General features: G+C 35.5%; 1 protein-coding gene across 6 annotated transcripts in view; it reads right to left on the bottom strand.

Moving 5' to 3' along the window:
* ZNF385B (zinc finger protein 385B) overlaps positions 1-18,140 on the bottom strand; it is a 162,284-nt gene that overhangs the window by 94,370 nt on the left and 49,774 nt on the right. Inside the window, exon 1 of one of the 6 annotated variants that reach the window (XM_064660713.1) lies at positions 2,082-2,345. The exons of the other annotated variants lie outside the window; for them this stretch is intronic. The gene's annotated coding sequence lies outside the window, so the exon portion shown is untranslated. Of the gene's footprint in view, positions 1-2,081; positions 2,346-18,140 lie in introns of those variants that run through there. 6 annotated transcript variants of the gene reach the window in all.

Here is an 18,140-nt window from a genome sequence, read left to right as displayed (position 1 = left end):
GTATGTATTTCCTTCAGGGCATTTGAGATGTACCAGTTTTATCCCTTCGGGACAACTTGCTCACATAGGACATTCTTTCTTTAACAGTGTACTCAGCTAATCCAAGTTCTCTGAAGATACTTAAAGCCCTGAGAGCATTAAGTAAGGTCATTCCAGGCATCTGCTATGAATTTTGAAGCAACCTAATTTAATTAATAATAGATTGAAGTAATTTTGATTTGTTCTATCAGAATGGCATGTATTTTCAATGATTTTCTTGAGACAAATTTGTTTGGACTTCAACAGATTCATAGCACTGCAGTGTGCCATCTTTTTGGCAAAGTACCAACATATTGCACTGCATGACAGGATGCAGATTTATGCCCATAAAAACATAAATGAGTTTTTAATTGTCATACAGAAAACAGATAAGCTTCACAATGTATTTTTTTTAAACAGACATGCATGGGCATTTTTCATTTAAAAATCTTATTCGAATTAGGTTATTTTAATTGCATTCTTAACTAAATAAAAATATCAGAAGTGTAAAGCCATTTGACTAAGCCTAATCTGATGATTATTCCTGAGGGCTATTTCACTATTATCTGTCACTCAACCCAGTTTCTCAAAGCACTGAGCCTCTGAAATTGTACAGAAGCCAAAAGAAACTGCAGATAGTGTGTCCTTGGGAAACTAGGCCAGCTGTCTTTCTGGGACTTGCAATTCTTCAGCTTTACCTCAAGTTTAAGTCTGAGAAACCCTTAAAAGAAATTACAACCCAAGCTCTCTTTAAATGACTGGTACAGAACCACGACTGCAATCACACCTGCTTATACAGTACTAATTCAGTCTGCCCTGATAGGCTCGTTTCCTAAAAAAAAATACAGGCAAGACCTACTCCAGTGAATGAGGCTTACATCTGTCCTGCTTGCAAGACAGATTTTATTAAGCAAGCCAGTTCACTAGGGAAGCTTTGTGCATTGGTACACAATGAAACACGAATAACAAGCATTCAGGAAAAGACGAACTAAAAGCAGCTAAATGAGATGAACTTTGCAGTACAGCCAGTATCCCCTTTAGCCACTGAGCATTTTGGCAACTAACAGCACTTAAACATGATTTAATGGAAATCAGAAACTATTTACTTTGTCTTTTAAACACATAAAAGTTTTTTTTACGCTTTCCTTGAAAAAGTACTCCAGATAAATCAAAATTTCATCTCAAGATTTGTCATCTCTGCCACTGTACCAAATTATTCCCAAGTCTCTCACTTTTCAAAGTTATATCTGGCCTCATGGGCTCAGTAAAAAAAAGTGGTGGACATCACTCAATATTTTCCAGTTTAATAAAATCCCAATAGTTGTGTTCTTAAATAGAAAGCTGAAAGTTTAGAAAAGCAGTTTTAATTAAGCAAGAGACCACTTTCTGTAAACGAGTCAGTTTTTGACGTGTGCTCATTTTGACAGCTGTAGAATCATACTAAACATCTGGGAAAGGTAAGTTATATCATAATGACTATCAATATATTTAAAATTACAATAAGATCACTTCTATGTATCCTTTAGCAACAAATTATATAATAATTGATTGTATAAATAAAATATTAAATTACATAAATTATATAATTCCTTTCCCTTCTCTTTTTCTTTTTTTTTTTAATACAGACTTATGTCCATAATGTTCTTATAAACCATTCCAAAAATCCTCAGGGTAGCAGCAATCATTTGATAGGATCACAGTGGAGAAAAATGCTTTTACACCCACCCCCGGTGCTCCAGTGGAAATCAATTACCACATATTAGGACCATCACGTTAGTGAAAATGAGACTACATGACCTGTAAAAGACCTACCAGGCAGCAGATGAAGCCAACACCTGCCTGCAAATCCAACTGAGTGACATTAAAGCCCTTCATTCACATGTCTTCACATCTTCCTTCAGGTCAGGCTCGTGAAGAAGTTAAGCGTGGTTTTAGTCAATGAACTTGGGATAGAAAAGTCATCTGCTTCTTGTTTCTCCAAACCAGCTGACTGGTGTAGCAGCTACCTGCAACTTAATGATCTGCACTGCTCCAGTTCACTACTTTGCTGGGTTTCTACTTACCTGGGATGTTCCCCTCAGGTGCTCTGCAGACATGATGAGCATCTAGAAATACAGCTGCACAGAGCAGCCTGCAAGGCTGGATCACACTGTCTCATTTTAAAGGCAGATGAATAATGGGGGACTGTATTTTAATGTCATTTTGACCTCCTCCTGCAATATACAGAAATATCTGTATTGTCTGGGTAGATTAATGGGGTAGCTTGAGTTTGTTGCCTGCACTACAGTATTGCTGGTTAAAACAACCTTAACAAGTGTCTTCACTTAGGGAGGAGGCAGGGTGAGAAACAATCTCGCCCACTCCCAACATGTCTGCAATAATTTAATTAGGGTATTATTTTACTATTTCTGTATTTGCACATATTTCTACGTCTCCACACCCACTGGTCTACTGAGCATGTCAGATATCTTCTTTCATTTCACAAGTTTCAGAGGAAAATTTAATGGGTACAAGGTGGTTAAGCAGACTCAGTAGAAGAGGAAAAGAAATGGCTGATCTTAGAATAACTTAACCTTAGGTTTCCTCTTCTCCACTTCATATTATTTAGCTAAAAAATAACATCTTTAAGAATTTTCTTCAAAAAATTTACTCCTTAGAAGGAATTTTGAGAAAGAGTAAAACCGACTGGACTTCTACAGAAAACACCACACATACAGGTAAATGAGTGATTCCTTTGGCATCTCAAATCATCAAATATATGTTATATATGAGAAAATAACTGCTTTAGAAAGAAGTATAAGTTTCACATAAAAGGTAACTCACAGAAAGGAAAAGCCCCGTGTAATTAACTTAATGTCAAATACTACAAGACAGGAATTTTACATCATTCAAAACCAATGTGAAGAATACAGACCAAAATCCATCTTGTCCCAGACCATATTCTCTCTTTAGTGGTTTAACCTGCACAGGGCAGCCATTCTCAAATACATCATGAGAAAGATGTACCTCCTGAATCTAGAAAAGGACCCTTACAGAAAATTTCTAGTGTCTTTGGCAATAAACTGAACCTTCAGCCAAGTAATTGTCTGCCATCAATGTAAATAAACATGAAAGATTGTCAGCAACAGAACCATGAAATATTAATATTTCCACATTAAGAAATGAGCAGAAATGTAACTCAATTTTTTTCTTGGACATCTCTGAACAGTCACACAAGCACTTTTCTGTCTGTCCCTTTCAAACAGTTCCTGTTAATTTGTTTCAGTCAGCATTGCTGGCTCCTGACAAGAGAAAAACTGACTAATGAGACAAGTGTTCCTTACCAGAGCCAGATTTGGATCTAGACTGAAACTTGAGAGGCAAAGAAGAGCCAGAGCATCTTTGTCACAATCCTTCATATAACCTTCTACTTTAATTTATGAAGGCTGACCAGTGACATGAAGACTAGCACCGAAATATATCTTTTGCAACTTCACATATTCATTATATTCACAAATATATTCATATATATTTATATTCACATATAAAGAACAGAATAAAATAGGAAACATGTCTGACACTACTGGCCATGAATCCAAACACAGAGAGATTGCATAACAAACGTGACATACAAACAACATAACAAACCCTGGTCATTTCAATCACTTCAAAATCTCAGTATGAAACAAAAATAATTTTAATCTTAATTAAGATTAATCTTTAATCCTTGATCCACAGGGTCTTTATAAGCAGAGAGAGAAAGATGATCATCCCAATCTACTTAGTGCTTGTTAGGCTGCACCCAGACTACTGTCTACAGTTCTGGACCCAACAAATCAACAAAGATGGGGACAGACTGGAGAGGTCCAAATAAAGCCCTTGAAAGTGATCAAATGCCTGGAGAATCTGCCTTATGAGGAAAAACTGAAGGACTCGGGCCCTTTCTCCCTGGAAAAGATGAGTTCCCCTTTGGGGGGAACTAATCACAGAATTTCAGTACTTAAAGGGCAGTCACAAAGAGGATGGAGGCTCTCTCTTCATGAGGAACCACATGGAGAAGACAAGGTGCAAGGAGTACAACCCACACTGGGAGAAGTGTCATCTTGGCATGAGAAAAAATTAGTGAGATAAATCATTCAGTGGAACAACCTCCCTAGGGACATGGTGGAGTCCTCATCAATGGGGGTTTTCAAGGTCTGGACAAGATGCTAGACAATCTCATCTAGGCTCCCCTTCCCAGGAAAGCTTGGACTAGATGGTCTTTCAAGATCCCTTACAACCTGGACTGTTCTCCAATACTACAATTTACCAGCTTTGCAAGAATATATTGTGATAAAGGCTATAAGTATGCACATATATGCTGATGATGTCAAAAGACTCACAATAAAAAGATGTAGTAAAAAAGTGTGTTACAAGAATGTTAAATTAACATAACACAATAATATCAGAGAACTTCTCTCTTGTTCACCCTTTTTCAAAATAGCCACTGAAATTCGGTGATGATTTCTGCAATTCCGCTTGTGCAGTGTTTGTTGCTTAAGCCAGTTCCAGATCACAGACACTATATATAGCACAGTCCACCAAAGATCAACAGATTTATCTAATAATAGATAGGAGATCTATATATACAATTCTAGAGCATAAAAATAACATTAAGAAATCTCATTAAATCTATACTCATAAAATCAATCTATAAGGAAAAGTAGCCATCTATACTGCTAATGGCCAGCTACCCTGTAGAGTATGTGAAATGAGTTCATTCTTCGTAGAGAATTCTGAGAGATGGAAAAACTATTGTTCTTATTACTAAATGATCATAACGCAAAATGCTGTGACAAAATTCTCAAGGTATAAAAATTTCAAGAGTGATTCAGCTAAGAGGCTTTTTAAAGACTTGCATCGCTCCATGTAGTCTCTGAAGCTGCAGTATGAAAGTGACATAGGAAATCCATTTCTGTATTAAAATAAAATTATTACACATATCATCAGGGTTTGGAAAGGTGAATATAAAACGGGAATTTCATGTCTTCATATGCTGAAACATAAGGGGAAACACAAAAAAACCCACTGTAATTTGTCAGGTTTTACTTTCTCTCATATAATATTGACAAGAAAGTACTCTTGTATTATAACTAGCTGTGCTAGCACTTCACATTGTATGCTCTGTGCTCGTCTTCCTCAGACAAAGTACTTTTTGCAGCAGAATAGACAGTAATACTCACCTGGGAATGGCCTCATTATTACTCTGTATAAGATTAGTGTCTTATTATGACACTAATGGTGGTGGTCTTTAGTTTTAGAAACAGAAGATCAAAACCCAAATGTTTTAGTCATCTTGTAGCTCCCATTTTTGTATTGTCTATCCAGAAGAAATCTAACTCACCAGAAAAAAACTATTATCAATTTTCAGTCTATTGCACTATTCTGACATGAGTTCTTTCCTCTTCCCTACCTTACTTCATGTGAACTTCATTATGCAATATCAGTTACTGATTTACTTAAATCATTTCCTCTCTGTTACATGTTAAGATAAAGTAACATCATAATAAGACACACCATAATAAAATCACAGTCAACTCTCCAAGACGTCTACAATTGGGTTTAGCTCTTTATTGTGCAGTTGAGAGCTAGCACTGGCACTTAAATGAAATAACCAAAAAAAAAGGCATTAAAAAAAACTTGTGCTAGAAGATACTGCTTCAGGAAATGAGAGACTAGCTCACTAATACAAGAATCTACCTTAAAACACAGACATAGCTTGCTGCTCAGAAATTAACCAAGTGGGTGTTGCTAAGACTCTTTCAGAAAAAGATCTCTACTCAGTAACATGTTTACTTGTTAACATTGTTAAATTAGAGCTTTAATACTGCTTACAATAAACAGAAATTTTATAGAGAAGCCTCTACACTTATCATTAAACTTTCTTGAACTAAACCAAAAATAACTAAAAATGCAAGCCCTATTTCCCCTTTATACCCTCTATAAGTTTGCTGGGTTGTTTTCCTTTTTGTTCCTTGCCTGTGCAAAGCAGAGGACATGCTTAGGCATGCTTAACCACCTTGCTGAAGAGAATACTAATGTGTGATTTCCCAAGAGCAGACTTATTTGCATAATTTAAATCCATATCCAATAAAAAGCAATGCTCAAACCTAATTTTACTTTTTCATATATATTTTATATAATTATGTATTAGTAGGAGCAGTTTCTGGGTTTTTTTCCTCTCTCTTACTTTTTAGTAAGAACAAAACACTTTACACTTTAACATAATTTCTCCTCATCTTGATTGACTTAAGAAGCTTTCCACTAGGAAAGCCAAACAAAAAAGGTAATTAAATATGGTAATTACAGTTCTGGTCCTCTTTGTCAGTTACAAGTTTGGGAATCAGAGCTGCTTTTGCTTAATAAAGTGGCTGCAGAATTAAAATCTTGCTCATCTAACATCACATCTTTCAAAGGTTTAAGGGTAAAATATTTAAGAAACCTTTCCCATAACAGTCACTGGCAAAAATCTTAATTATGCTGAAACTGTGAGATCTATTTCGTCTTATTTTTTTCTATAATGAATCTTCATTCAGATCCAGTTGTTTGGAAAATTGCAATTACATTATCCCTTGATGCCTCTTGATCTGATGCAGACTGCTCTCACAGTTAACATTTATGAGAGAGCAACCACCTCTTCATCTATAAAACAGTGAGCATCCAAGTTTTAAAAACATTATGTATGGAGGTGAAGTTCACTATGCCATCTGGGAATGAAAATCAGGATGTATCTTAGCGTTAGCTACGTGAAATGCTGCATATTTTCTTTTATGTCTGGATTTACAGAAGCTGTGACAATTTTAAAATCAATTAATGATCTGGCACAAAAGATGATCCTCAGATGATTCTGCAGCCCTGCTTTCCCAAAAGAACAGCTTCCTCACTAGATGCATGTATCCAAAGATATGCATAAACATATGCTGCCTTAGAAGCCACACCATGAGTGCCACAGTGAGAAACTGCCTGGCTTTTATATCAGTTAAATCCAACTCGCTTTTTCCCCATCCTCATCATACTGCAGCTTCTTTGAGAATTTCTATCAGGCAATTTCTATCATAATGTGATAGATAAGAGAGCTCGCTCTCTTCTCTTCCAGCAAGGTACGAGAACACATAAGGATGCCAACTGTAATTCTAGATGACTTCCAAATAAGAGAAATACATAATTTAACACAGATGAACTACATTTCAGTTTTGTCTAGATTACACAATGTTTTCACTGACTCTACACCCATACAAATTAAAATACATATTAAAGATTTAGAGAATGAACAAAATCTTAAAGAGTCCATCTTTCAGCTCTACACTATTTTTCTTTCTCCTTGACTGGAGACAAACAGGACTGTCCTGCAAACTCTTCAGTTGAGTTTAGAAACCATTAACTCAACCTAGAGGGTCATCAAGATATGAATAAAATCAATAGGATTGTCCTTCTGGGCTCTTTTCAGATACAGATAAATCGTCTCTACAGCACAGTTTTACAGAACAGTAAAAATACTGGTTCATTTTTAATCAAATATTTACCCTGGTTGCAATGTAACTTCTGGTTTGCTTTGTAAGGTATCAGTGTTCTGGTTTTGACTATAGCACCACTTCTTGCATCTGGTGGGACCATACTGCTGTAAGACCATGTTCAGTATACATAACATCCCAATCAAGCCTGTGTGATGCACGGCTTGCTGATGAGAATGGAAAAATAATGCTCAGATAATGGAAGATAGCATCTGGATATTATAGTTATGACCAACAATTATAAGTCAGAATGAAAATCTACATTAGGCTTCACATTAATTCATTAAACACAGATATTGAACTCTCTTGAACTGCAGCCAGTGAGGAGCCCTACTGCACACTTGAAGGAAGGGATGCACTCTGAACACCACCAAAACTTGCATGTATGAACTAGTGGTGGGAGAGTTCTCCTCAGACGATGATGAGCACTAGCATAGCTTATGTTTAGATGTTGAACAGTAACTTTCAAGGCTCTTTGCAAATCAAGCTCTCTACTCCCCTTTGTCAATCCTTCTGCCACTAATGTGAGCATCAACTGATTAATTTCTCACCTGTAGATCGCTCCTTATGGCACTCCTGACAGTGGAAATTTCTGTCTAATGGACACCCTGTTTACCATCATAAACCTTTTAATGGATTATTTTAAAGAAACTGTCACCTCCCAGTAGCTAGGTAGATGGTTCATGAGGGAATTAATAATTAACCAATTAAAACTGTACAGCTTGTGAAAAGGCAACAGTGCTATGTATCAAAGCTATACAAACATCAGATGTTTTCTAAATAACCTTCTGTATTTTGGCCTATAACCATATTCCTTCCTTATACCTGGGATTCCATACTTCCTGAGCCTGGTTTTAAAGCATGCTGTAAGTCAGTACCGTCTTGTGCCCTCTACCACAACACAACTCTGACTGCCCAAATGCAAAAATGACACACAATGTTTTTATAACAGGATATTAAAGTTAGTGCCATGAACATAAGATACCAAAAGTAAGAATTTGGAAAAAAAATTAGGACAATTTAACAGAAATAGTCAGATGTATTTGCATTGTTTAACTCAAAGTTGTTTGTTGATTTTTTGCTTTGAGGATTCCTCCCATCCTTTCCCACCCCTACCATATAAGCTGTAAAAAGGGTGTGCCTGCTTAATTTAATCTCATTTACTTAAGTGCTTGTAAAAGAATTCAGAAAATGTGTTACACAAAGTATACCAATGATCTCTGGACATTCAAATTAAATCATAGAATAAAGGATATGAATAAATTCCCATTATATACATTCCTATATAAACAAAACGTGATAAAAGCAACAGTCATGTTTTATGCAGGAAGAAACTGACTTTCATCAACTGCAGGGGGAAAAATCCCCCAAAACCCATTTGAACACCACAGAAATTGTATAAAAGATTATGTTACGAATTTGTTTCATAAATAATTATGGAAGTAATTCAGCTATTTGTTCTGATTCAGAGAGACATGCACATATTACATACACCGTCTGGGGAAAATGACAAACCTATGATTTCTGAAACTCTCAATCTTAGAGTTATCAATATGTTAAATGAATGGAAATATCCTATTGATATTTGTACCTCAAACGTAGGTGATAATTAAGTAGATTAGCACTATGAGAACCTTTTAGCTCCCAAGTAGTAAAATACTAAAAAACACTGCAACAGATTATCATGAATTACTCACATTTTAACACAAACTGCCTGGATATGACCTTTAACTAAAAAACCCCTATAATTTGAAAAGATTATTCCATAACCCATTAATAGGTGTAGTACACCAATTTTAATCTGGATTCGTGTGTTGTTATAGACTTTTTTAGGAATAAGAGCAAAGAAAGTTTCTAAATGCTATGTAATTCTCATCAGCCATGCCTTAACCGACTACATTAATATTACAGAAATAATGAGTTAAATTTCATATCATAATCATAAAGCCAGCAAATTTTCATTAACTAAATGAAATCTCCCTCAAAAAGGTGCACCTTGTATTGTAAGGATTCAAGGCCTTATAAAGGTTGATAGTTCAAAGGAACAGGGGGCAAAAAGCTGTTACTCTAACAAATGTATAGTTTTAATAAATGTGAATGCTACTTATTGATAAAAGAGGATGACTAGGAAATAGTCTAGAAAGTGTGGAAACAATTTCTCACACTTTGTAGATTTTGGTATATCTTTTTGTAGGTGCAATGATAAAAGCAGCATGTAGCAATGCTACATACTTCACTCATATCAACCAGAGCAAACATAACACTTGTTATTTCAATATAAAATGCAAACTTCAGCACTGAACTTCCATTCTTTCTTTTGAAAATTATTCAATGTAATAAGATTGGATACAGTGAGGATAAAGAAACCTTTAGGTTTAGAAACCAATTAGGTGATAAAAGCTAAAAGTTTTGTCACCTCATTTCAAAACTGGAAAGTAACTGAAGAGAGAAAATATTGCCTGGAGTATACTGCCAATACATTTAGACACTAATACAAGTCAAGGTTTGTTAAATATTAAAAATCAAAAATCTTCTATGTTCCTGTAGAAATTCAGTCTACTACTTTAGCCTTTATTTATTTAAGCAACTGTGGTTAATAAAAATAAATAGAATCTAGAAACATATTAAGTCATTTTCCTTCAACTATATAGAGCTTAATCATATCAGTGCCTCTTCATGTGGTTATTGATGGCAGCATGTTTCAATGATATTGCATGTCAGAGCATTACTCAAAACAGCATAAGCAGTCTATCGAAGAAAGCAACTCATACAAACAGTCACAAATCAAGAGAATTAGCTAACTGATGTGGGTACTACCAAGCATGACAAATTGAACACACCAAATTTTCCACATCTTACTGAGAATTTGCCAATAAAAACTGGAGTACCACACTTTGCTCACAGAATTTGTTTCAGTGTTTGACCTTGCTCTGATGTAGAACCCCAGTGGTACCCGGTACCAGTGAAGCTCCAGAGCACATGACATTGCACTGGTGTTCTTGGCAAACTCACTGAAGAAGAACCCATATTTAATCACAAATCTTCAGGACACTTACTTAAAAACTTAATTTTAAGTTCTCAAGTGCTCTGTTGGATTGCAAACAACACCTTGCCAGACTAAGTCCTTGCTGAAACCCAAATGTATCCCAATGTCTTTAACCACTAAGCCATTAGGCATAAAATGAACTATCATACAAGTTTACCTTGAGTTTTCCTGGTTTTGTTAATTTTAATATACTGTGGATATGAATCTTCATAAAGTTTACAGTGAAACTATTTTTTACCCCAACTGTAACTTGAAGCACAGCATTTAGAACAAAAAATCAAAGAAGCATACTGCATGTTAACAGATGAAATGCAAGAAACTCAGGAGTTTTTAAACACATATGGTAAGCCAACATGCCCTGTGGCATCACATTTATCAGATAAGATTATCATATTAGTAGCTATTGTAGTCTATCACAAATGAATATACCAGTTGACTCAAAATTCAGGACCCAATTCAACCATAATGTTTTCCACAGGTGTTTGTAGACAGTCCAGTCTGGCCAAAAGTAGAAGTTTCAAGCTCTTCAACTCAATTCTTTGCAGACTACCATCTTGAACAGGGAAATCTGGAGTATAAACCGTTGAAATTACTTGAAACAGTAGAAACTGTTTCAAGACTCTACTGGATAAAAGAAGAGAGACACAGAAATCTTCCGAGAGGTATGCTCAGTAGAAATCAGATTGGCAACAGGCAGTTTTGCAAACCTTTCAGAAATCTGAGAGGCTGAAATGCAGGATTCTAGATGTGGGGCATGATGATTTGCAAGTTCACCTCAGAGAGACAGAATTTAGAAACTAATTAACAACGGCAGTTTGTTCTTGTCTAAACACTTAGCTGTGCACAATACTTTCATATGATAAATGCAGTGATTCAGCTCGGGGTTCGTGAAGGGCAGCTTGATCACAGCTACACTGAAACATCGCATCACAGATCTAATTTTGCAAGTGGTGATTCTTTGCTAAGATCTAAATTGAGAAAATAATTGAGGAACAGTGAATATCTGAAGGCAACTATACGGGACATGTTCAAAATACAAACAAGCTATGTGAACAAGAGCAGCTTATCTTTAATAAACTCAGAACAGTAGTACTCCCTATAAAGGGACTAAGTACCAGCAATGCCAGCAGAGCATGCATGCTTATCATGTGCACACCCTTAAACAGATACTGCTGGGCTGAGCTTGATGATATACCAGAAAAAACATTTGAGGGGTAGACACCAACACCTACCATGGATGCAAATTGACCTACCTAGCTTCTATTTTACACGCTACGGTGCTTAACTGCTACATTTGAAAAAGACAAAAGAAAAGAAAAAAAAAAGGTTGTTTGTGAACAATGCAGAATGTTAAAATACCTATTCAAAATAAATAATCTAGACAGAAGATTGAACTCACAGGACTGGATATACAGGTTTCATTTAGCAGCATGGGAAATCCAGGGTTATCATCTAGGTACAGGTCATTTCACATAAGGAGAGAAATTTTGCAGTTTATTGCATTTGAACAGATGTGGAAAGCCTTTAACATACTAAACAACTAAGGCAGTCACTTCCTTTACAAATGCAGCTAAGGACCATCCTAGTTCTTCAGCATATAAAGACACCACAAAAATGATCAGCAATATCCATTACCACAGCTGAAGCCATCTTCGTTCACAAGGAATATTATCTGGAAGGAGTTTTTCTAATGGCATAAGAGTCTGAACCTCTGCCAAGGTGCTGACAACCACAGCCAAGTCATCATTCTCAGCTGACAAAAGTGGAAGTGATTTCAGTGGTTGATGAGAGCCATAAATTTTACGAGGCTGAAAAAAACCAAACAACCCAAAACCACCACAATGCCACAAGCACAAGACACAGACACACTTCACTCAAATTTGTTATATTTAAGGCCCCCACACTAAAATACATTCCATACCTTTATGGTTTTATTACTTAAAACCTTCATTGCAATTTCCTCCCATACATAGGAGGGAAGAACTGCAAACAAAAAAATTCTCCAAATATCTCCAAGTAATTCTAAGGTCATTTGCTATGACAGTGATAAGGAGCATATAATGCCATATTTTAATTTTATGCACACTTGTTTAGCTTACATATGAACAACCAAAAATAGCTATCAAACAATTCTTCTTAGTGGGCAGACAAATAAAATTACAGTTTTATCTATGGCTATAACATACAATTGGGAAACAAACCTGCTTATTTTGAGGTAACTCTAGAAAAGCATCATTATTTGTGGGAGTCAAAAGTTTGGGCCTTTGACTATCAAAACACTTCCAGATGTTCCTCCAGAAATTTTAATTTTTTTAGTAGTTTATGCTAATGTTACAAAAATATTGCCATATTTTTAACAGCTGTAATTAAGATGCCACAATATTTTATGAAAGACATCCAGGTATTGCAAGTCTCTCAATTACTTCAACTAGCTTTTCTTTTCCACTCTGGCTAGATTCTGTAGTCCTGAATTTCTCATATCCCAAAGCACATTTCCTCCCCTTAGGCATAACAGAAAATAAACTGAAATAAGAACCGAATAATTTATGCTGTCATCATGAATACACACAACTCTAAATTAATTGCAATCCACTGAAATAATTTATCACTGCTTAGATGACAAGTATAGCACTTCGCCCACCTCAGTTTTGTACTCTGGAATCTTCTTGAGTTATTTTATAATTCTACATGTGTGTATACTACACAGAAGCATATATGTCCCCGTACAAGATTATAAAATGAAACACAGCTGATTTAACCCATTAGACGAAAGACTAATAACCAAATCATTCTGAAAAAAAAAAAAAATCATGTTTTGAATAAGTTTTAGTAACAGATAAAGTTATTTTATCCTTAAAGCCTAGTTATGAAGAAATGGGCCTTGAATCAGTTCCATATGCCCATAAAACTGCAAGGAGAACTTGATTTTTTTTACATTTCTGTTCTGTAATGCTGTACTGTGCTTATTTTGAGTATCTCCTTGGGATATGTTCTTGTAGCCAGTTATTTCCCTGAGTTACATTCATGTACTTTAAGTGTTTTCACTCTTGGACATTGCTTAGAATTTACTTCCCTTTTCTGCTTTTTTCATTATTGAAGTGTTTAAAAGCATTTCAGAAGTTTCCTGAGACAGAATCTTTACCTCCTCCTATATATATAGTAGGGGTTTTTCTTATCCTTTTGCTTTCTATATGACCTCAATCTCTTAACTTTTGGAACAACTGTGTTCTTCTTAGAACTGTTTGGATTTTATTTTCTCTTGGTTTATGAAATTTATTAGGTGTGAAATATTTTATTGCCTTATTTACTGGCTTCAGTGTCCCATTCTGGGAAAGCAGGCAGATCAGCTACAGTCACCCCTAAAGACAACAGTATTAATGACTCCAGCTGATGTTCCTACTTTTCCAGCCAATGGAAATGTGAGCACTGTTCCTGCAAGCAGCATGTTTCCTGAAGCACAGTCCCAGCTCACTCCAAGTGCTCACCACCTGGAGTGATGCCAGACATATACACTGGCCTGTTCCAGAAAATCATAGAAGACTACAGTCCGTTGCTTACCAAAGAAAAAGAAGTAATTTATATTTTTCCTAAGCAGAACTACTCAACATAAAGCCTAAATTTCCTTCACCCAGCAATATGAAATTGGTCATTCAATTACCAAATAAAGAACTGAAAAGAGAATTTATGCAACAAATATCTAAGACTAAGAAATTCAATCTTCTCCCTTAAGAACAGATAAATAAGTGCCAAATTTGAAGAAAAACATCCTGCTATTACCTCCTTCCAATTACTGTGTCATCCCAGACATGTCATGTAGGCCCATCAGTGGTCGCTCCAACTTCCTTTACAGTTTATTGTAGATACTTACATTGTAGTTATCTATGATAAATTAAACATTTATTTAACACTATCCCAACATGTCCAGATCCAAATATAGTTTAACAGCATTTGACAGATGAAAAGAATGAACAGGCAGTGTACAAGGACACTGGTTATGGTGAGCAGCTTACGAATCTGTGTTAAAAACTCCAAATTTATGCAACTGCATGTTTATATTTATATATAAGTATAGCAGATTTAACAGGGATAAAATTTGGATTCCCTGCATTTAACACTGAGGAGCTGGTACTGGGTTGCTGAAAACCTGGGCTTGTGCACCACAACCTGAGTTAGGGACTTAGGAGGTCTTTGATCTCTTCCTATCTCCTTCTTCATAGCTTGCCAGACTCATTTTCTGAGGGTGGTTCATTGATTCATTCTTTCTTTTCAAAAGCAAATGCCCTCATGGCTCAGCTTTACTTGCAAGAAACTAGCAACTTGTGTAAGGAAAAACACCAAATTTTTATAGCTGTCTCATTAACATATCGGCTAGATCATGTTTACCCCAATTAAAAAAAAAAAGGACAACCCTGACCAAACCAATGATTGTCCTAATGGAACACACAGATTTAACATAAGGCAAAACAGACTGATCTTCAGATCTTCAGGAAGCCATTATGCTTGTTCTTGTTCATATATTATATTTTAATTATATATTAAAATATATATTATATATTTTTCTACTATGATATAATCAAGTGTTGCCAAAACAAGCATTCACTTTCATGAGGAACATCAAGAAAATCATTTGAGCTTCGCAGAGCGATATTTTCTAGATAATCCTATCCTTCCCATTTGCTCTACTGTCTTCATTCCCTGTGTTTCAAAGCAGACTTAAAAATTTTGGTGATAAGTCTTTTGCTAATTCTGTACAAGGCTAGCACAATAGAACTCTTAAGACATATCTGCAATACAATTAATCATTCATTTAATTACTATAACATAAAAGACAAGAAGCTCCAAGGACAATGCCTCTCATTTGTAAAGATGATCATGACTAATCCTATGCCAAGACGAGGCTGAAGATTTCTTTTAAAAACAACTGAGAACCACAGCATAATCTAAAATCTTGTTTAAAATTTCTTTTTGCTACAAGGCTATATTGAACAATTATGTGATTTTTTTTCATCATGAAATCAAGGCTTAGAGTACCTATGAATGTAAGATTCCCTTATTGGGCATTCATTCCAGGCAGGTATTTTTCATTACAATTCAGTATATCAATTCTTCTTTCTTTTTTTTAAAGTAATTTTATTAAGCCTTCATGCTCCACATCCCCTCCAATTCTTATTACCATTTTTATACCCTATGGTGAGGCTGACAAGAAGCAGTGTAGATTTGACAACCAGAAGCACAGGAATCTAGCAAGAAATTACTATGCAAATGTGTCTGGGAGAAGATAACATTAATAAATATTTGCTGATGGGCCTTTTGCTCCAGTAGGTGGTACATTTATAATGAAAACTTAACAGTAGTTTAAGCCAAAGATCAGAAACCTCAGATGTACATGTCTGATGGATAACAAAAGAGGAAAAACACTTCCAGGTGTTGTCATTTTAGAGAAACCAATCCAAGCTCACTAAATTAGATGAAAATATTTTCCTTCCAACTTCTCACGTTCTATAAACGTTTTATTTACAAAAAAAGTCTCTTTGCTCAGCAGTTACTAGCAACTTCTGTAACAAAAGGTCCACAAAAAATAACAGTTATTTATTAAAAAAATCTTGAACCTTTATACACATTAGTTAACTTTGCAGCTAAAGGAACATAAATCACAGGAAGGCACACCACCTTTTTACTTCGCTATAGAGAAAAATCAATTATAAACTCTGACTCTAAAAGAAAAATCTAAGAGAAAGGGAGAAAATACTACCACGTGATTACATAAAATTTCAACTAAAAGAATGTAAGATGATGTTTCAGAAGAAATAAGTAACTGACCTGAGGTAACAACTTTAGTAGGGGGAAGTAGAGGGAAGGCTTACACATCAGGGAAAAAAGCAGGGGATTCAGGAGTGACCAGCCTTCCTAGACATTCAGTGATGTGCAGAACAGAAGAACTCCTGTTTTAGTTCGAGCATTCCCACTTTAGATACTGCTACAATATAATGTATAATCTTCTTTAATTCAAACCATGCTGTGACTTTCAGTTCTCAAAAAAACCCCCAAATTGCAACATATTTTTGGATTTATTCACAGATAACACTCTCACAATCCTGAATACAGGTACGCATATGGATCAGGAGTTATCCCAATGCAGAAGTGAGAGGAGCTTAGATAAAGGTCAAGTTTCAAGCAAATTGCAGAAATAAATTCAAAACAATACTTAAATTCATAGCGCTTTTACATTTCCACTTCTGTGGAAGAAAGTTTAGCATAAAAAAAAAAAAAAAAGCTGTACTCTGGCAGCACACTCTTTGCAGTCAGAACACAAGCTTGCAAGGTATTAGAAAGATTAGTATTATGTATTACAGTCACAGGCTTAAGAGCAAGCCTGTTAACAGTACATTTTGTCAAGACAGTTTTGTGCAACTAAAATGTAAGCATTTTACCATAAGTAAAATGCTAAAACAGGAAGGAATTGGTCATCCAACTAAATTATTATGCTGTGCTTTCCACTCTTTCCACAAACTACAGAAAGAAGTCTTTGTGAATACATGGATGTAGGTGCTGAGGACATGCTCCAGAGGAGTTAAAAACATCCCAAGGATAATAGTCTGAATATAACACTGTATGATATTGTCTCCAAACAATACCAATGAAGTGGAAAAAACACAATAGCTAATGAGCATGCCTATCAGATACCAGTACAAGCGTACTGAAAAATATACAGACTTGACAAAATTATTTACATGGTTAGATTACAGATATTCTTGCCCCAAAACTTAGGTAAAACTGTAAGGAAACAGCTTGTCAGGTAAATCATATATGCAGTGTCATTACAAGCTGATTAGGAAATAGAAGATTCTGTATTCCCCATTTTCTAAGTCTTCACTGAAGGTATGCTTTAGATAAATGAAAGTCTTTGAAACTAATCCAAGAAAATTAGGGGACATAATAAGTATACATTATGTAAAGAAAATCAGACTAAAACTGTCAATTGAATCTCTTCATAGGTATTAAGCTAATTTAAGATATTATGTTTTTAAAGAATTGCTAAAATACCTTGAGTGCAAAGTTCACTGCACATCCCAGATGGTACCAAGAAGCAGACAAGTAGCTGCTACATAGCTGCCTTTCAGTATTTAAAATACAGTTTTAGAAATGAAGGCCAGCCTCCACAGAGGAGCAAAACAAGCAGTCCATACCATAAGCAAGGAATTTGACCTGGAAAATTACTCTCGCTTCACAAGTACTCAGAGAAAATCTTCATCCTGCCAGCTGAAAATAACTGGAGGAGAGGAAAAGACAGTAGAGGTCCAGAAAAATCTTGACAAGTATTGGTATCACTCTTCTAACTTGATGCAAAGAAAGAGAGCTTTATGAACTTGGACCTGTCTGAAAGAGTATTTGTTACAGTTTAAGAGTATGTTGTGCAGACTTTAAAAACCAGGACCCAACAGTCCACTATCGAGGAGGCAAAGTTACTGTTCTCATTCATCAGAGAGTCACTGAGGCCACAGATGCAAATCATGTTATTAAGAAAGTAACACATAACCTTTTCAAAT

This window comes from Pseudopipra pipra, chromosome 7, assembly GCF_036250125.1.
Source record: "Pseudopipra pipra isolate bDixPip1 chromosome 7, bDixPip1.hap1, whole genome shotgun sequence".
NCBI classification, from domain to species: domain Eukaryota; kingdom Metazoa; phylum Chordata; class Aves; order Passeriformes; family Pipridae; genus Pseudopipra; species Pseudopipra pipra.
This window is presented reverse-complemented; position numbering and strand designations above follow the sequence as displayed.